Source organism: Melospiza melodia, chromosome 31, assembly GCF_035770615.1.
Source record: "Melospiza melodia melodia isolate bMelMel2 chromosome 31, bMelMel2.pri, whole genome shotgun sequence".
In the NCBI taxonomy this organism is placed as follows: domain Eukaryota; kingdom Metazoa; phylum Chordata; class Aves; order Passeriformes; family Passerellidae; genus Melospiza; species Melospiza melodia.
Genome location: NC_086224.1, coordinates 1,074,839 through 1,084,433, shown reverse-complemented (window position 1 = coordinate 1,084,433; position 9,595 = coordinate 1,074,839).

The window sequence follows — 9,595 nt, the reverse complement described above, 5'->3', positions numbered from 1 at the left end:
TCCAAACAGCCCATCCCAAATCCCAAAGAAGGAATTCCTAATAGTTAATCCTAAATAATTAATCTTAAATCCCGAATAATTGGGATTTAACTCAGTCCTGATCGTGGGGGGGGCAGAAATCCTAAATAAACACCCCGCCCTAATTGGAATTCCTGTCACCTCCTGAATCCCAAAGAATGAATCCCAAATAATTCATCCTAAATAATTAATCCTAAATAAACAATCTTAAATACCAAATAAATGGGATTTAACCCTGTCCTGACTGCTCAAAATCCTATAAAAAACCCTGAGCAGCCCCCCCGCCCTAATTGGAATTCCCGACACCTTCCAAATCCCAAATCCCGAATAAAGGAATCCCAAAGAATGAATCCCAAATAATGAATCCTAAATGAGGAATCCTAATTAATGAATCCTAATTAATGAATCCTAAATAGATGGGATTTAAATGCATAGGGGGGGAGGAAATCCTAAACCCCCCCCCGCCCTAATTGGAATTCCTGACACCTCCTGAATCCCAAATCCCGAATAAAGGAATCCCAAAGAATGAATCCCAAATAATTAATCCTAAATAATTAATCCTAAATAAATAACCTTAAATGCCGAATAAATGGATTTAACCCAGCCCTGACCACGGGAGGGGGGGCAAATAAATCCTAAAACACCCCCCGCCCTAATTGGAGCTGTCGGCATCTCCTGAATCCCAAATCCCAAAGAATGAATCCCAAAGAATGAATCCTAAATGAGGAATCTCAAAGAATGAATCCTAAATAAGGAATCCTAAATAAAGAATCCCAAATAAATGGGATGTAAACGTGGGGGTTGGAAATAAGTCCTAACCCCCCCCCCCCCCGGGAGAGCCCCCCCGCCCTAACTGGGGATGAATCGGGGCTCCCGACACCTCCTAAATCCCAAATCCCAAAGAATGAATCCTAAATGAGGAATCCTAAATAGGGAATCCTAAATAAATGGGATTTAAACGTGGGGGGTGGAAAATAAATCCTAAAATAAATCCTAAAAACACCCCCCCCCCCGGGAGAGCCCCCCCCCCCGCCCTAATTGGAATTCCCGGCACCTCCCGAATCCCAAATCCCAAAGAATGAATCCCAAATAAGGAATCCCAAATAAGAAATCCTAAATGACGAATCCCAAATAAACGGGATTTAAACGTGGGGGTTGGAAAAATAAATCCTAAAAAACCCCCCGGGAGAACCTAATTGGAATTCCCGGCACCTCCCGGATCCCGAGTAAACGAACCCGAAATGACAAATCCTAAATGCCAAATCCTAAATGATGGATCCCAAATGAGCGGCGCTGGCCGCGGGTTTAACCCGACCCCATCCATCTCCCGGCCCGAGCGGGGGAGGGAAAAATAAATCCTAAAAACCCCCCCCGGGAAAAGGCCCCCGCCCTAATTGGGGCTGCAGACACCGCCTGAATCCCAAATGCCGGGGCAGGAATCCCAAATGAGGAATCCCAAATAAACGGGATTTAAACGTGGGGGGTGGAAAATAAATCCTAAAATAAATTCTAAAAACCCCCCCCGGGGAAAGGCCCCCCGCCCTAATTGGAATTCCCGGCACCTCCCGAATCCCAAATCCCAAAGAATGAATCCCAAATGAGGAATCCCAAATGAGGAATCCCAAATAAACGGGATTTAAACGCGGGTGGGGAGGGGGGAAATAAATCCTAAATAAATCCTAAAACCCCCCCCGCCCTAATTGGGGCTGCGGACACCGCCTGAATCCCAAATGCCAGGGAAGGAATCCTAAATGAGGAATCCCAAATGAGGAATCCTAAATGAGGAATCCCAAAGAATGAATCCTAATTAATGAATCCTAATTAATGAATACTAAATAAATGGGATTTAACCGGGGAGGGGGCATAAATCCTAACCCACCCCCCCCGCCCTAATTGGGATTCTCGGCACCTCCCGAATTCCAAACCCCACAGAATGAATCCCAAAGAATGAATCCTAAATGAGGAATCCCAAATGAGGAATCCTAAATGAGGAATCCCAAATAAACGGGATTTAACTCGGTCCTGACCGCGGGGGAGGGAAATAAATCCTAAAAACGGCCCCGAGAGAGCCCCCCCGCCCTAATTGGAATTCCCGGCACCTCCTAAATCCCAAATCCCAAAGAAGGAATCCTTAAGAAGGAATCCCAAAGAGCGAATCCTAAAGAATGAATCCTAAATAAACGGGATTTAACCGTGGACGGGAGGGGGGAATAAATCCCAAAAACCCCCGAGAGAGCCCCCCTGCCCTAATTGGGATGGATCGGCACCGCCCGGATCCCAAATAACCAATCCCAAATAACCAACCCCAAATAACCAACCCCAAATAACCAACCCCGAATAACCAATCCCAAATAACCAACCCCAAATAACCAACCCCAAATAACCAACCCCAAATAACCAACCCCGAATAACCAACCCCGAATAACCAACCCCAAATAACCAACCCCAAATAACCAACTCCAAATAACCAACCCCAAATAACCAACCCCAAATAACCAATCCCAAATAACCAACCCCAAATAACCAACCCCCAAATAACCAACCCCAAATAACCAATCCCAAATATCCAACCCCAAATAACCAACCCCAAATAACCAACCCCAAATAACCAACCCCAAATAACCAATCCCAAATAACCAACCCCAAATAACCAATCCCAAAGAAGGAATCCCAAATGTTTCATTGCGAATCCCAAATAAACGAGGTTTAACCGGTCCTGATCGCGCGGGGGGGGGGGGGGATCCTACAACCAGCGTGGCCCCCTCAATGTCCCCAATATTGTCCCCCGACAATGTCCCCCCGCTGGCCCCCCATGTCCCCCATTGCCCCCCAGTGTCTCCCCCCATTATCCCCTCATTGTCCCCCAAAGTGTCCCCCCCACTGTCACCCCAATGTCCCCCTCATTGTCCCCCTCATTGTCCCCCAGTGTTCCGCAATTATCCCCCCCCAGTGGCCCCCATTGTCCCCCCAATGTCACCTCAATGTCCCCCATTGTCCCCCCATTATCCCCCCATTGCCTCCCCTTGTCCCCCCATTGCCCCCGTTGTCACCTCAATGTCGCCCCATTACCTTCCTCATTGTCCCCCAATGTCCCCGCATTGTCCCCCCAAAGTGTCCCCTCCACTGTCACCCCAATTATCCCCCATTGCTCCCCATTGCACCCCAATTATCCCCCCCGGTGTCACCCCAATTTCCCCCAATTATCCCCCCCATTGTCCCCTCGCTCCCTCCCCAATGTCCCCGCAGTGTCCCCCTCAGTGTCACCCCAATGTCCCCCCAGTGTCTCCCATCATCCCCCTTATTGCCCCCCCACTGTCCCCCCCAGTGTCACCCCAATGTCCCCGCAGTGTCCCCCATCATCCCCCTTATTGCCCCCCCACTGTCCCCCCCAGTGTCCCCCCTATGTCCCCCCAGTGTCCCCCATTATCCCCCTTATTGCCCCCCCCAGTGTCCCCCTCGGTGCCCCCCCCGTGTCACCCCAGTGTCCCCCCAGGGCTGTCACCCCCCCTTGAATCTGTCACCCTCCCCTGTCTGTCCCCTCCCGATCTGTCACCCCCCCGAATTGTCCCCACCATGTCCCCCCCCGGATCTGTCACCCCCGCTCTGTCACCTCCATGTCCCCGTCGCGATTTGTCACCCCCGAATCTGTCACCCCCGTGTCTTCCCCCCGATCTGTCACCCCCGGATCTGCCCCCCCATTTCCCCCCTCTCCCATTTGTCACCCCTGAATCTGTCACCCCCCGATTTGTCACCCCCATGTCCCCCCTCCCTTTGTCACCTCTGGATCTGGATCTGTCACCGCCCCCCCCCCCCCCCCCCCGTGACCGAGCTGGGGACAGAGCCGGGGACAGAACCACGGACAGGGCTGGGGACAGGGCTGGTGGCAGAGCTGGGGACAGAACCACGGACAGAACCACGGACAGAGCCGGGGACCCGAGGTGGTGGCGCTGTCCCCGCCGTGGGGACACGGAGCCGATGCGTTATTCATGGGCTGGGCCCGGCCGCCACCGCGGGGGGGGCGATGTCGCCTGTCCCCAACCCCCCCCCCCGGCACCGAGAGCGTCTGGGGGGGACACAGAGGTGACAAAGGGGGGGGACACCATTGTCACTTGTCCCCAAACCCCCCCTGAGCGTCTGTGGGGGACACAGAGGTGACAAAGGGGGGGACACCATTGTCACTTGTCCCCAAACCCCCCTGAGGGTCTGGGGGGACAGAGGTGGCACAGCGGGGAGGGAAACTGAGGCACGGATGGGACGGACCCATGCAGAAGGGGGTGAGACCCCCCCCAAATCCGGTGTCACCAACCGAGGGACCCCAAAAACGAGACCGAACCCCCCACATCGGGTGCCACCAATTGAGGGACACCAAAAATGGGGCTGAGACCCCAAACCCGGTGACGCCAAATGAGGAACTTCAAAAATGTCCCCAAATCCGGTGACACCAAATGGGGGACCCCAAAAATGGGACTGAACCCCCCCAAATCGGGTGACACCAACGGAAGGACCCCAAAAATGTCCCCAAAACCCCTCAAATCCCAGCGCCACCAAATGTGGGACCCCAAAACTGAGACCGAACCCCTCAAACCACAGTGCCACCAACCAGGGGACCCCAAAAATGGGGCTGAGAGCCCAAACTCAGTGACATCGAGTGAAGGACCCCAAAAATGTCACCAAGCCCCCCCAAACCCGGTGCCACCAACCAAGGGACCCCAAAAAACGGGAGCGAACCCCTCAAGGGACCCCAAATTGTCACCAAACCCCCCCAAACCCGAGTGCCACCAACCGAGGGACTCCAAATCTGTCCCCACATCGGGTGACACCAAACGGGGGACCCCAAAAATGTCCCCAACCCCCCCCCCCACGCTCCCCCTCTGTCCCCCACCCCCCTAATTAGCGCTTCCCCCTCTCCTCGCCGCTAATTAATTCTCTCATTAAGGCCGAGGCCACACGCGGGGGTGGCGGTGGCACCGCTGTCCCCTCAATGTCCCCAAGCCGGCCGTAAATCCCGAGCGGGAATCGCGACAGAGCCGCGATTGTCGCGATTGTCGCGATGGATTGTCCCCAAGGGACAGGGAGGGGGAGAAATGGGCGTGGGAGGGGAGAAAATGGGGAAAAATCGGTGGGAAAAATCAAAAAAATGGGTAAAAAACAGGTGGGGAAAATAGAAAATTAATTTAAAAATGCATGGGAAGCATAGGAAGGGGTAAGAAACAGGTGGGGAAAAAAAATGGGGGAAAACGGTGGGAAAAATAAAAAATGGGTTAAAATAGGTGGGAAAATAGAAAAGGGGTAAGAAATAGGTGGGGAAATAAAAATGGGGGGAAATGGTGGGAAAAATAAAAAAATTGGGTAAAAAATAGGTGGGAAAATAGAAAAGAGGTAAAAAATAGGTGGGGAAAATAGGAATGGGTAAAAACCACATGGAAAATATAGAAATGGGTAAAAAATAGGTGGGAAAATAGAAAAGGAGTAAGAAATAGGTGGGAAAATAAAAAAAATGGGGAAAATAGTGGGAAAAATAAAAAAAAATGGGTAAAAATAGGTGGGAAAATAGAAAATGGGTGAAAAATACATGAGAAATATAGGAATGGGTAACAACACATGGAGAACATAGAAATGGGTAAAAAACAGGTGGGAAAAATAAAAAATGGGTAAAAAATAGGTGGGAAAATAGAAAATGAATAACAATATATGGGAAGCATAGGAATGGGTAAGAAATTAGTGGGGGAAAATAGAAAATAGGTAAAAAAATAGGTGGTAAAAATAGGAATGGGTAAAAACCACATGGAAAATATAGAAATGGGTAAAAATAGGTGGGAAAAGGGGTAAAAAATACATGGGAAATAAAGGAATGGGTAAAAAACACATGGAGAAAAGAAAATGGGTAAAAAATAGGTGGGGAAAATAGAAAATTCATAAAAGAGCACATAGGAAACATAGAAATGGGTAAAAATAGGTGGGAAAATGGAAAATGGGTAAAAAATACGTGGGCAACATAGAAATGGGTAAAACCACGTGGGAAATGTAGAAAATTCATTTAAAAAGCACACAGGAAACGCAGAAAAAAGCACCAAAAAATCCATGTTTGAATGCACGGGAAAGGCAGGAAATGCACCCGAAATACAGCCAAAAGACACTGAAAATACACCTAAAATACACCCAAAATACAGCTAAAATACACCTAAAATACAGCCAAAATACAGCTAAAATACACCTGAAATACACTGAAAATACACCTAAAATACAGCCAAAATACACCTGAAATACACTGAAAATACACCTAAAATACAGCCAAAATACACCGAAAATACACCTAAAATACACTGAAAATACGCCTAAAATACAGCCAAAATACACCTGAAATACACCCAAAATACACTGAAAATACACCTAAAATACACCTAAAATACAGCCAAAATACACCTAAAATACACTGAAAATACACTGAAAATACACCTAAAATACAGCCAAAATATACCTAAAATACACTGAAAATACACCTAAAATACACAAAAAATACACTGAAAATACATCTAAAATACACTCACACACGAACACACGGATGCACACGCGTGCTCAGGGCTGGCACACGCATGGAGTGAGCACACGTGGGATTTGCACACGCACAGGGTGAGCATGGACAGAGCTCACACTCACCCAGAGCTCACACGCATTCACACACGGGATGCACACGTGAACAGAGCTGGCACACACGGGGTCACACACGTGGCCTGAGCTCACACTCACACACAGACGGGGCACACACGTGAACGGAAATCTCGCACACACAGAGCTCACACTCACACACAGAGCTCACACACACGGGATCACACACACGGCCCGAGCTCACACTCGCACACAGATGGGGCACACATGTGAACGGAGATCTCACACACACACAGAGCTCACACTCACACACAGAGCTCACACTCTCAGGGTGTTCACACGCAGAGCTCACACACACAGGATCACACACACGTGGCCTGAGCTGACACACGAGACTGTCATACAAGATGCACACACGTGCACAGAGCTCACACACAGAACTTGCACACAGGATCTCACACCCAAGGCCTGAGCTCACACTCACACAGAGCTCACACTCACACAGAGCTCACACACAGGATCACACACAGACACGGGATTACACACAGAACTTGGACATGGGATCACACGCATGGCCTGAGCTCACACACAGAGCTCACACACAGGATGCACAGACATGCGCAGTGCTCACACTCACACGGAGCTCACACTCAGAACTCTCACAGGAGGATGCACACGCGTGGCCTGAACTCACACACACACACAGAGCTCACACTCACACAAGGCACACACAGCCTGACCTCACACGTGCACAGAGCTCACACACGGGATCACACTCACAGAGCTCACATGGAACTCACACATGGGATCACACTCACAGAGCTCACACTCACACAATGCACACACAGCCTGACCTCACACACGCACAGAGCTCACACACGGGATCACACTCACAGAGCTCACACGGAGCTCACACACACACACACACACACACAGAGCTCACACACACACACAGTTCACACAGGCCCTGAGCTCACTCACACGCAGAGCTCACACTCACTTGCAGAGCTCACACTCACACCTGCCCGGGCCCTTCACTCTCACACCTGCACACACTCACACCTGCACATCCACCTTGCACACTCACACCTGCACACACTCCCTTTGCACACTCACACCTGCACATCCACCTTGCACACTCACACCTGCACACACTCCCCATGCACACTCACGCCTGCACACTCACACCTGCACACACTCCCCATGCACACTCACACCTGCACCCACGCCTGGCCAGGCCCTGCACACTCCCCGTGCACCCACAGGATCCCCCCACAGCCATGCAGACCCCACGTGTGCCCCCCCACTCACACGCGTGTGCAAACCCCCCCAGCTCCCTCCTGTGTGGGACCCCCGGTACCGGGGCTGTCCCCGAGCCCCGGGACGGCCCCAAACCCGCTGTGCCCCATCCCCACCGCCTTGCACACCGGTTGCACACCCGTTGCACACTCACCCCCCCGTGCCCCCCCCGCCGCCGGCCCCTCCCCGCCCCCGCCGTGCCCGGGGCCGTCGGGCGGGGCGGGCGGAGCGGGAGCGGAGCGGGAGCGGGAGCGGGAGCGGAGCGGGGCTCGCTGCGGGCGCGGCGGCGGCACCGGCCGCAGGTACCGGCGGGGGGGGGGGACCCGGGACGGCGGGGGGACCCCCGGGAGATCCCCCCGGTGCTGCCGCCCGGGCCGGACCCGCGGGACACGGCGGGGACAGCGCGGGGGGACAAAACCGGGGGGACAACCGGGGGGTGACAACCCCTAAGGGACGATCCCGGGGGGACAAAATCAAGGGGACAATCCCGAGGGGACAATTCGGGAGGGACAATCCCAAGGGACAATCCCGAGGGACAATCCCGAGGGACAATCCCTGGGGGGACAATCCCGAGGGACAATCCCGAGGGACAATCCCTGGGGGGACAATCCCGAGGGACAATCCCGGGGTGACAATCCCGGGGGTGCCGCTCCCCGCGCGTCACTCACGGGAACTTGGGGAGAAGTTGCCCCGCGCGTCGTGGCGGGGCCATCGCGGCTCCATCCATCCCGGTTCCATCCCGGTTCATTCCCGGCTCCATCACGATTCCACCCCGGGTCCGGTCGCGGCTCCATCCCCGGTTCCATCGCGGTTCTATCCCGGTTCTGTCCCGGTTCCACCCCGCCCCGGTGCCGGTTCTATCCCGGTTCCGGTGGCGGCTCCCTGGCGGCTCCATCCCGGCTCCGGTTACATCACCAGCTCCCACCCCGGCCCCGGTCCTGGCTGCTGCAGGAGCTCCGCTCTGACTCCGTGTCCGGCTGCGCTCCCAGCCCGTGCCCGCCTCCGCTCCCGGTACCGGTACCGGCTCCTCCAGCACCCCCGGCTCCGCTCCCGGTACCGCTCCGGCTCCTTAGCACTTCTAGCTCCGGTACCGCCTCCGGCTCCTCCAGCCCCGCCGGCTCCGCTCCGTCCCCTCCGCCAGCGCCGCTCCCGGCCCCGCCCGCGGCCCCAGCCCCGCCGCCGGTCCCGTCCTCGGCCGCAGCCCCAGCCCCGCTCCCGGTGCCGCCGCCGGCTCCGCCCGCAGCCCCGGCCCCGTTCCCGATCCCATTCCCGGCTCCCGATCCCATTCTCGGCCCCGTCTCTGCTCTGGGTCCCATCCCCGGCTCCGCCCGCAGCCCCGGCCCCATTCCCGATCCCATTCCTGGGCTCATCTCAGTTCCTGATCTCATTCCCGGCTCCCGATCCCATTCCCGATCCCGTTCCTGATCCCGTTCCCGGCCCCGTGTCTGCTCTGGGTCCCATCCCCGGCTCCACCCGCAGCTTCTCCGGCCTCAGCCCCATCCCCGCTCCCAATCCCATCCTCGGCCCCATCCCCTCGCTGCGTTTCACCCCCGGCTCCACCCGCAGCTGCAGCCGCTGTCCCCATCCCTGTCCCTGTCCCCATCCCTGTCCCTGTCCCCATCCCTGTCCCTGTCCCCATCCCCGTCCCCGTCCCCATTCCTATCCCCATCCC